This window comes from Arvicanthis niloticus, chromosome 2 (genome assembly GCF_011762505.2).
Source record: "Arvicanthis niloticus isolate mArvNil1 chromosome 2, mArvNil1.pat.X, whole genome shotgun sequence".
NCBI lineage: Eukaryota > Metazoa > Chordata > Mammalia > Rodentia > Muridae > Arvicanthis > Arvicanthis niloticus.
In genome coordinates, this window is record NC_047659.1 from 135,483,118 (window position 1) to 135,494,280 (window position 11,163).

General features: G+C 48.0%; 1 long non-coding RNA gene across 1 annotated transcript; it reads right to left on the bottom strand.

The window, feature by feature from the left end:
• Nucleotides 1-3,719: 3,719 nt before the first annotated feature.
• On the bottom strand, nucleotides 3,720-10,555 carry LOC143441217 (uncharacterized). Its single transcript, XR_013108445.1, has 3 exons — nucleotides 10,454-10,555; nucleotides 6,989-7,170; nucleotides 3,720-4,094 (listed from the first exon to the last, which is right to left on the bottom strand). It is a non-coding gene; the product is annotated as an uncharacterized LOC143441217 (long non-coding RNA).
• Between the last annotated feature and the right edge of the window lie 608 nt (nucleotides 10,556-11,163).

The window sequence follows — 11,163 nt, forward strand, 5'->3', positions numbered from 1 at the left end:
AAATAAGCCCTTTCCTCCCCACGTTGCTTTGTTCACAGCATTCTTCAAAGCGATAGGAACCTGACTAGAATGAACGGTGAGCTTACGGCCCACATAGTCCTTTCCAACACGTGTGATCTACAAATGGGATTTATGCCTGAGTCTTAGATTGATGTTCATTCAAAAGCAGGGAAGGTAGAGTCTGAGCCTGCAGGGACATTCCAATGCTGGCCTCCTGAGTCGCCCACGTGAGTTCAGGACACAGACCTTATGAGTTTATTTTTAGTTCACGCACCAGCTGCGAGCTTGCAACTCCCTAGGTCATCCACCCTTGCAGCCAACCAGCTACAAATTCAGGCATTGCTATGACCCTCCTAGGTCCCACAATTCACCAGAATGTTACACACAACTTGGGAAAGTGCTACATAGCGGCTCTCCCATATTTATCACTCTGGTTTTTGTTTTGTTTTGTTTTTTCCTTTCCAGTTTCAGTAACTTGGAGTCAGCTGTGATTTTACAAATTAAATAGAAAATAGGAAAAAATTCTACAGATGCAAGATTTATAAGTTTTATGTTGTATGTCCTTCTGACTAGTATGAGAGCTCCCTCTTGCCCATTCCGTCCCACCAGGATAAGAACTGTTGCTTTCTCCAGTGTATCTACTGTATATTTGGAGCGCCCCCCCCCGTTGGTTACCTTGCAGCCATCTTGGTTATCAAGAGTGTTGCAGTATTGCAAGCCTTGTGTTCCGTTGACTCCTGTGTAGCATCCTGCTATGTTCAATACCTCTGTCACTCACTCCACTTTCTCTCGTGACACAGGCATGTGTCATACCACCTCATCTCCAGACCAAAAAAGGCAAGCCTAATACAATAGGATGCTTGAGAAAACCATGTTTAAATAAACTTAAAATATGTTGTTTTACATTTACTTATTTATTTTGTGTGTGTGTTGTGTGCGCACGCATGCGTGCGCGTATGGGTATGCACATGCCACAGTGTACATGTGGAGTCAGAGGACACCTTGCAGGAGTCAGCTCTCTCTACCATTTTCTTTCCGGGGATAGAACTCAGGCCTTTAGGCTTGGTGGCAAGCTCCTTTGACCCACTGAACCCTCTCACCAGCCCTCACATGACTCCATACAGGAGAATGTGCTTGTTGATCTTGGTTATCTTGATTAGTCTCTTCCTGGGGCTACCTGATAAGTCAAGCTTTATCAGAGGCATGTAGTGATAGACTTTCTGGCATTCACATGGACCCCTGGGTTGCAGGTAGAGTATCCCCAAATAATTTTTCTCCCATTCCCCCAAATACCATTCATTGTTTTAGTTTCATTTCTTAAGACAAAACATCTTAATGAAAATAACTTAGAGGGAGGACGGGTTTATTTGCCTTACACTTCCAGGTTGTAGTCCACTTTTATGGGGGTAGAAACTTGGAGCAGCTGATCCCATATCCCTATAGTCAAAGGCATCGAGCAATTGCTTAACTAATTATTGTGCTTGTTCCTGGTCAATGTCTCCACTTTTATACTGTTCAGAATCCTTTGCCTAGGGAATGGAGCTACCCACAGTAGGCAGATCTTCCCATCTCACTAACATAATCAAGACATCAACCACACATACAAACCACACACACACACACACACACACACACACACACACACACACAGAGAGAGAGAGAGAGAGAGAGAGAGAGAGAGAGAGAGAGTCCCACAAGCCAACCTGATTTAAACAGTCCCTCAAGGAAACTCCCTTCCTAGGTGATTCTAGATCCAGACAAGTTGTCAGTTAAAACTAACATAAGAACCTTGCAAAGCTTGCATTTTGAGGCCAATTCTTTTTTATTTTATTTATATGAGTACACTGTAGTTGTTTTCAGACACACCAGAAGAGGACATTGGATAGTTGTGAAGCCACCCTGTGGTTCCTGGGATTTGAACTCAGGGCCTTTGGAAGAACAATCAGTGCTCTTAACCACTGAGCCAGCTCCCCAGCCCGCAAAGCTTGCATTTTAATTTCAGCCCCTTTCCATTTGTTTGTCTCCTATAACCAGTCAGGGGTCTTCCCAGACAACAAACCTTCCCATTGTGTTCCCAGACCCTCGCTAGACCTTGAACTTCCTGCCCGGAGTAAATAACAAGGCTGCAGTGCTGAGACAACCCCACCTAGGACCTCAATCTTGTAGTCGTTGGCCCATTAAAAAACAGACTAAATTGACGGCAGAGCCCTGTGGAAAATCCCTCCTGTGGGTCTCACGTAAACACGTTCGTCTGTTCCTTCAGTGACCCCACAGCTCTTTAAAGGCTCTGTTTATAGTGAAGGAAAGAGGCAAAAAGATTGGGATTGTCTGGCCGCCAGCTCCACACCTACAGCCCTGTCAAGCTCTTGGAGCCACGCTCGGTTGGGAGCGCACATGTTTGTGTGGAAAGGGGCTCTGAAGCCAAAGGAAAATGTTGTGTTTGGATGTGCTAGCCAGAGATGTGAGCAACAGACTGGAATCCTCAGACAAGCAGCCAGTATGCAAAGGCCTGAGGAGCTAATGACCAGGGAACCTCACAAGTCTTCCTCTCTCCCACACACTGTGTGTGCATTCTTGCCTGAGTATGGACACATCTGTGTTCTGCTGTCTGTAGAGGCCAGAGGACATGTTTGGCTGTCCCTCCTCAGGTGCTACTCCCCCAACCCCTGCCCTCTTTTGAGACAAGGTTTCCTCACTAGCCTGGAGCTCACTGATTTGCTAAGGCCGGCTGGGGCCAGCAAACCCCAGGGACCCACCTGTCTCTGTGTCCCCAGTACTGGGATTACAAATGTCCACCTCCATGTTTGGTTTTCTTACATGGATGCTAGGGATGGAACTCTGGTTCTTATGTATACAAAACAAGTGCTTTGCTGACTGAGCCTTCTCCCCGGCGCTGACTCCTGGCACCAATGTTAACACAGAGGCCCCTGACATTGAGAACGTGGAGGTGACAGAAAGGGTCTGAGACCCTTTAAGACCTTGATGCGTAATGAACAGCCTGCTTCCTTGGGTGCAGAGAGAAGAACAGCAGCCCACCAAATGTCTGAAGGGGGCGGGGCTCTTTACAAGTTCAGTGGCATTTGCTGGTTGAAGAGTGTGTTCACCTGACAGTAGCCTCGGGGTGGGGACTTGTGAAAAAGAGTCTTCCTTCCATGGAGCTTCCTTGGCCCAAGGACCAAAAAATCCAATTCAAGTTAAAATATGCAAACCAAGGGTTTGATCAGCTCACAAGGGTGAAGCGGGAGAGGAGGTCTTATTTATATGCTTGTGTATGTAGCTGTGCGTGTGTGCACGTGTGCGCGCTTGTGTGCGCGCGCGTGGGTACTGAAGATGTTGTTTCTCAGGAGATGTCCACCTTGATTTTAGACACAGTGTCTCTTATAGCGGGACTTTCTCAGACCTGCCAGCTCTATAAATAATGACACGGTGGCTTCTAATAGTTTAAAGTTCAGGCCTTTTCCTTGGGCAGTCTCCTGGCTACTCTAAACTTAACCTGACTAACCAGCCTATGACCCACCACATGGCTACCTCTATACTTTTCTCTGCTCTGCTGTGGCCCATGTCTGCTCCCTCCTTGTCTGCTCTCTGAATCTCCTGCTTCTCTTTCTTCTCCAGAGTCTCTCTCTCTCTGTCTGTCTCTGTTTATCTCTCTGTCTGTCTCTGTCGCTATCTCTGTCTCTCTGTGTGTCTCTGTCTCTCTGTCTCTGTCTCTCTCTCTCTCTTTCCAACTATTGGCTGTCAGATCTTTATTTCAACCAATCAGCAGCAAGACAATCTCTGATACAATTCTAGATTGTCTCTAGGCATCAAGGGCTGTCTGACCTTCAAGTATCTGAACAGGTGTGGAAAGACAAGCATTTACAAATGTTAGGCTGGAGATGGGCCATAGAAATGACAATACCAATATTCTCTACTAGTACAGAATTAACAAATGAAAATACAGAGACTTACCTTCACACATTGTAAAAAAGGTGACCTCAACAGTCTCTCACTGGACTCTGGGCTCCCTGATTAGCTAAGGCTGGTTGAACATTGAGCTCCAGGGATCCATGCATCTCCTCGCCACAGCTGGCACTTGGCTCCATATGTGGGTCCTGGGTATGAAATGTAGGTAGTCATGCATGTGTAGTTAGTATGTAGATTTTCTGAACTGTCTCCAGAATCTTGAAGTTGAAATTTGCGGTGGTTAGTTTTTATGTCAACTTGACACAGGCTAGGGTCACCTGAGAAAAAGTAACCTCAACTGAGAAAATGCCCCCATCAGGTTGGACTTTAGGTGAGCCTGTTGATGACCACACTGCCCCACGCTTTGGGGCTACTATGTTGCTATCCACACCACCCCACACTTTGGGGCTAAGTGCTCTGGTCAAGAGAGAGAGTGGGGATGGAGGGCCAAGAGACTGGAAGAATAGAGACAAGTCAGAGGATCTGTAGTCAAATCTCCTTTACTGTCTCCACCACACACACCACTCCTACTAACCACCACCACCTCCTTACACCTACTACTACTACACCCCCCCCCTACTACAAGGAAATCCTGGGTATTTGTAAGCACAAGCAGGAGAACACAGGTGAAAACATTTTACCACGTGCACCAGGCAGCTGGGGTCACTAAGCAGCAAAACAAGCTATGTGGGATAAACAAGATATTTATCAGAGTGTGCTTCAGCTGTTGTAGGCTGTTGAAAAACAAGTCTCTCATCAGGGTATGTGGCTCCAGATGGCTGCAAAGTTGATAGCTGCTTTCTAGCTGCTTTCTGTTTAAAGTCGGCTCCCAACATGAGCCCATGGGACATTTTCTTGATTGATGATTTATGTGGGAGGGTCCAGCTCAGTGTGAGTGATGCCATCCCTGTGCTGGCGGGCCTGGGGTATAAGAAAGCAGGCTGAGCAAGCCATTGGGGGCAAGTCAGTAAGGAGTGTTCCTCCATGGCTTTTGATTCCGTTCCTGCCTCGGGTTCCTGCCCTGACTTCCCTCAGAGATGGAGTCTGCCCTGAGAGTCATAAGCAGAAATAAACCCTTTCCTCCCCAAGTTGCTTTTGGTCATGGTGTTTTATCACCACAATCAAAACCAAACTGACAGGGTCCTCACAGAACCAGGCCAAGCCTCCAAATATTTGAATAAAGCAACAGACTTCTTGTGTCAAAAAAGAACCCCCATCTATGGGACCATGAACAGAACAGGTCTTCCCTGAGCTGTGAGGTTAAAGGAAGAAAAGGGTGCATTTGCCAACATCCCAGCATCCTGTCCTCTTAGCTCTCCAAAAGCATCTGTTGTGTGTGTGAAAAGTGATTTTGGATTCAGAATCATACTATACTAGATTCTACCAAGACAAGCTTTTCCCAGATAAATTTTCTCTCAGTATCAAGCTTGTTGAGGAGAGAGCCCAAATTGTGTGCTAATATATTTTAGTCAGTTTCTCAACCTTTGCTACTAATCATAAAACAAGAGGTCACTTCTTCAACCTTGGGGCTCTGTGATATTGGTGTTAATTTTCAACTTGACCAGGTCTGGAATCACCCAGGAGACACAGCTCCAGGCATGCCTGTGGGGATTAGTGAGCCTGTGAGAGTGTCCTTGAGGGATTCTATTGACTAGTTTAATTGAGATGCCCACTAAAAGTGGGTAAGCAGGCAGCACCACTCCCTAGGCTTGAATCGCAGCTGCAACCGCGTAAAGAGAAGAAAGCTAGGTGAGCACAAGCCCTTTGTTGCTGCTGTTTCGTTTGTGACTGCGGACATCATATGACCAGTTGCTCCAAGCTTCTGCTGTTCAGCTTTCCCACTTGACGACTGCATCTCGAGCCATGTGCCAAAATAAACTCTTCTTCCTTGAGCCACATTTGTCAGTGTTTCCTTACAGGAATAGAAAAGTAACTAAGACGGCCCCATGGGTGACAGCACAAAGCTAGAATTACCACCTGCCCTTTCTTCTAATTGATTTTGGTTCCCTCACTACAAGATTACTCTGGCTTTGTTTTATGATCTCTCTCTCTCTCTCTCTCTCTCTCTCTCTCTCAATTAAAACATACCGACTGCTATGCCTTGAATATGAGACACCCCCTACAGACTCATGTATCTGAACATTGTCGTCCACTGTCTGACCTTTGACCCAGCTGGAGGCATAGTCTGTGAAGTTATGATCTGGCTTTGTTTCTGTTCCTTCTTTCTGCCTCCTGACCCACTAAGAAGTGAGAAATGGCCACCTCTTGTTTCTGCTACCGTGGGCAGTACCACCCTAGACACAGTGCCCTCCCTGCCGTGATGAGCTGTATCCCCCCAAATGGTGAGCCTGAAAAATTCTTCCTCCCTCTGGCCATTCCCATCAGGTGTTCTGTCATGGGGGACAAGAAAAGTGACTAGTACCCCTGTCACGCGCTATGATCATGACCATTCCAGACCATGGACTGGTCTGCACACCTCCATTGCTGCACCTCCCAGTGGAACTGGCCCGTCAGTCACATAGCACTGACTCAGGACAAACCCGTCACCACACTCCTCAGGAACTTAGGAACAGAACACCTTCCCATGCAATGAGGCCGATTCCACCACAGATGGGGTTACTGGAAAGACCAGAAAAGCCTTTTTTTTTTTCCAAGTCTCAACCTCTCAGACCAAGGCCTGGCACGTGTGAGAGGGTGGCACTCTGTGCTGCCCTTCTTGAACATAGAATCGGAGCTCGGGGACCCATCGCTCCCTTCTGAACTGAAGGTAAGATGCATTCACTCAGACTTAGGGTGGACATTGTATGATTAGGAGTGAAGCCAGCAGCCTCTTCATACTGTGCCACCCCCACACCCCCACACCCCTTCTGCTCACACCCATGGAATCACCTTCTCTACCCTCATACAGGATGATTGACAAGGCTGGCTCCACCCCATGGCCCAGCACAGGCCAACAGAACCATGCATTGCCCGCTTGGGAGGATGGCTCAGGATGAGCGTGAGATCATGGGTAACAGGCACGCCGCAACATCCATCCGCTCACCTCAGGTGGTTCGGCATCCTCCCTGCGGTCAGCAGTTGGGCATATTGATTCTAAAACCATGGCTGTGTTGGGAGATCAGGGTTCCACGGTGATTTCTACCCATGTTGTCACCAGATGTGAGCAGATGACTTGGTAATGTTCCACGTGAAGGTGCTACCAGCTCCTTTATCAGCAGAGCGGCCCTGGAAGGGAGTATGAGGTTGATGTCTGTTTGCAGGCAGAGAAACCAGGGCATAGAGGGATGGACCAAACTTCCCAGGGTTCCATCAGTAAGTGTTGAATCAGAGATTCCGACTCTGCAGCATGGCTGGGAATTAGCCTCCTTGGCTCATGACCTGGTTCCGAGACCCACAAGCAGCTGAGGATCCTTCACCTGGTCAGCTGGGAAGGTCCCATGACACCCTCTGAACAGGGTGCCTATCTTTAGAAACTCAGGCATCCAGCACAATAGAGTGGTACCTACCTTGGTAGTTTGACTGAAAATGGTCCCCAGAGGCTCATATAATTGAAAGTTTACTCATCAGGAAGTGGGACTCTGATACAACCAGAAGGATTGTGTGTTTGTGTCTGTCTCTCTCTTTGTCTCTCTGTGTCTCTCTATCTCTGTAGCTCTATCTCTCTGTGTGTCTGTCTCTCTCTGTGTCTCTGTCTCTGTCTGTCTGTCTGTCTATCTGTCTCTCTCTCTGTTCATGTGTGTGTGTGTGTGTGTGTGTGTGTGTGTGGTGTGTGAATCAGCATGTAGCTCTCATGTAGCTGTACTGCCCCAGTGTTCCCTCCATGATGATAATAGGCTAACTCTGAAACTGTAAGCCAGCCCCACAATTAAATGTTTTCTTTTTTTTAAGAGTTGCCTTGGCCATGGTGTCTCTCCACAGCAATAGGACAGTGACTAAGACACTCCTTTCAATCCTCATTCAGTAACAGAGGCAGGAGGTTCAGGAGGTCAAGGTCATCTTTGACAATACAGTGAGTTGGTGGCCAGTCTGGGCTGAAGGAGACCTCGTCTCAATAAACAAAACAACCAACAAACTTTCCTCATACTACAGTGGCTTGGCATGGTCTCGCCAATGGATTCCTTGATGCTGGGACTTGAAAGAACTAGAGTCCTTCTTCTTAGGGCTAGGAGCCCACCATGAGCACCAAGCATGTCATCTTTCTGCTCCCCAGGCTCCTGCTCCACCCCAGGGTGGATGTCATATCCCATTAGGAAGTCTGTCCTCTGAAGAGAGGAGAGTAAAATTCTGTGTTTGTAAAACTAAAGTGTGCAGCTGAGGGGAGGTGGAGACTGATATGAGGAACACTGTTCCTCAAGAGAGTGTCACGGATATGGTGGTGGTTTGTCCCACATGAGGGTGGGGCTATAATTCTGTCTCTTCATTCACCAGAAGTGATGTTCAGCACCGTGCTCCAGCTCACGGAGAGACCACACGGGAAGTGCTCCCTGCCCATCCCACCTGCCACCCTTGGATCTTGGGAGAGCTCCTCCTTGCCTCACCCACCCTAGGTGCTTCCCCGAATCTATGTAAGCTAAGGAAAGGAGCCACTGAAATGTCCCTCAGCATCATGTCAGGGGGGCAGGCAGTGGGAAGACTGAGAAGAGGGTGCAGGCATTGCGGTGTACCAGGTTGCCCTTCCTGAGGGGCTGCGATGGAGGGTGCAAAGGCGTCATAAAGTAGAACTTGAGAAGTCCGGGGTCCTTAAGAGTCTCAGGAATGATGTATTCAAGCCAAAAAATCGGAGGGAGGGGGCTTTGAGTATCTGAACTCAGTGATACAGGAGAAGGACTGTAGGACACTGTCAGCATTGGTGCTGTCCTCCGAAGATACGAGAATGAGGCCCAGCAGAACAACCCGAAGTCCTGCCCACCTTCATTGGAAACAGCTTCCAATTGAGATGGACACATGGCTTCTGAGAAGGAGATGTTGCCCAACTTCCTGGGTCAACTCCATCCCATAATGTTTTCTGTGAGGAACGTGTGGCTTTGTGCACTGGTTGTATGCCTCCTTCTGGGTCCCTGGGGATACGGACACCCTGGCTGGTGCTCAGCGGCTGTCTTGTATCTCAAAGCAGCTGTGAGGAGGAAGTATCGGAAAGGGATGTGGTCCCCTTTGACCTAACGGAGCTTCAGGAATAGGTAAGGGTACCCAATTCTCAAAACCTCCTTTGAGTAACCGAATATAAATATACTCTCATGCTTAAGTCATGCTCACATTGAATTTTCTGAGTTCTATCCCTGTTGATAAAGAACCACATGATTTATGAGACTGATTAGGTGGGAAGAGATTTCAAGAGTCAAGCAATACTTACTGCTTGCAGATCAAGTCCTTCATGGCTATAATTGATCTGGTCCAAGAGTTACCAAACTCCGCCAGGACCTCACATTCTCTCACATTATTTGCCAAGCTCCCCACCTGCTCTAGAGCCCTCTGGATGATCCCTGACTATGCTCAGGACCAGCTGAGTGCCGTCCCTTTACTCTGGCTGCTGCCCCGGTGCTAAAGAACTAAAGCCTCGTGTGATGCTGTTTTCCATACATGTCCAGCATCCTTTCCCCCAGCAGTTGGCACTCCCACAAGGAGAGCAATGTCTGGCTTTCCCACAGAGGCAGCTTTAGAGTCTGTGCTCATGTGTCAGATGTGTTAGGGGTGGTTAGTGAGGCACTCCGCTTCCCTCTTTGCAACACAGATCTTGGATGTAGAAGGCTCCTCTAAGCGTTTGCAGAGCTGACTTCCAGAAGGCTCTGCCTTAGCTGGTCCTAGATGGGACCCTCCACCAAATTCACCAGTCTAAGGAGCATCCACCCCAGCCAAGAGAAGACAGAATTCAACCTCACCTTAATACATGCAAGTTGGGAGCTTCCTGGGAAAGTTTGATGTGACATAAAACATACCTTTGCATCCTCTGTTCCATGTTCCATGGCCTAGCATGCTTGTCCATTTTCCCAATCAGACTTTCCCCCAGTCTCACTGTCCCTGCCTCCTGGCTTCTGCTGCCCTGGCCATGTGATCTCTTGCCTGTTTTCTGAATGGCCACCATATGCAGTCTTAGGATTGCCTCTTCTCTCTGCCCAGAAGTCTCAGGCAAATGTCACCTCCTTTGTGAGACCCCCACTAGCCTGCTCAGCTGATAGATGCCCCTCTGGCCTGTGATTCTTTCTCACACATGCCACAGTCTGAAGTTGTGACCCATCTTCCCTCTAGAACATCAGCTCTGCAGAGTTATCCAGAGCCTGTACTTTGCCCTACCTCCCCCTGCAACTGAATCACGAGGTCCCTAAGCCAGGTTGGCTCTTCCCCAGGGAGGTTTCCTCAGTGCCTTCCTACTGTTTAGCTATGCCCTCCACACTGGCAAGGTTGGCTTGACCTTCCTGGCAGGTGAGAGGATCAAATAAATGCACAGTGATTAAAGCATATATAACAGGGCATCTCGGCTAGGAATACAAGCTCCATCCCATGCCACACCCACCTTCAGCCAACCATCATCAAAACAGTCCACCCCCCAACCAAATCTGTGGCGGCTTCAGGAGCTCTGAGGGCTGGGCTTCCCAAGGTCCTGGAAGAATCTTGATCTGTGTGGGGAAAAAAAAAAGAAGAATTGAGAGTCTCGTTCAACCTGAGGTTTAAAGGTTTGGACTGGGTCACCAATCTGTACGAGGCTCTGATCTGCCTGTGCAACTTCATCTTTGGCCATTGTTTCTAAGGTTATTCTGGTGGCCATGCTGGTCCCAAGCCCTGGTGGATTAGGTAAGTGTGTGTGTGTGTGTGTAAATATGCTAATAAATGAATAGATGGATAAGTAAGTGGGTGGATGACAGGGTGGACAAGTGATGGATGTACAAACTAAAGGATAGGTAGACAGGTAGATGGATAGACAGATGATAAATACATAGGTGATGGATGGATAGACAGATATACAGATGGCTGGAGGGTGGATAGATGAGTAGAAAAACAGATGAATGAATGGATAGGCCCACAGACAGACAGATAGACAGATAAAGGATAAAGGGGTGGGTGGGTGGTGGTACAGTATGTTTTTAGTTGTGTGAATTTATCAGACTCTTGAGAGTAAGTTTTCTAAGCAGGACTGGAAGATATTTGCAGACATTCAGCCCTAGGAGGGAGGATCAGGTGACACTCAGCACTGTCGCCAGCTGAGAATTCTTCAGGAACAGTGAC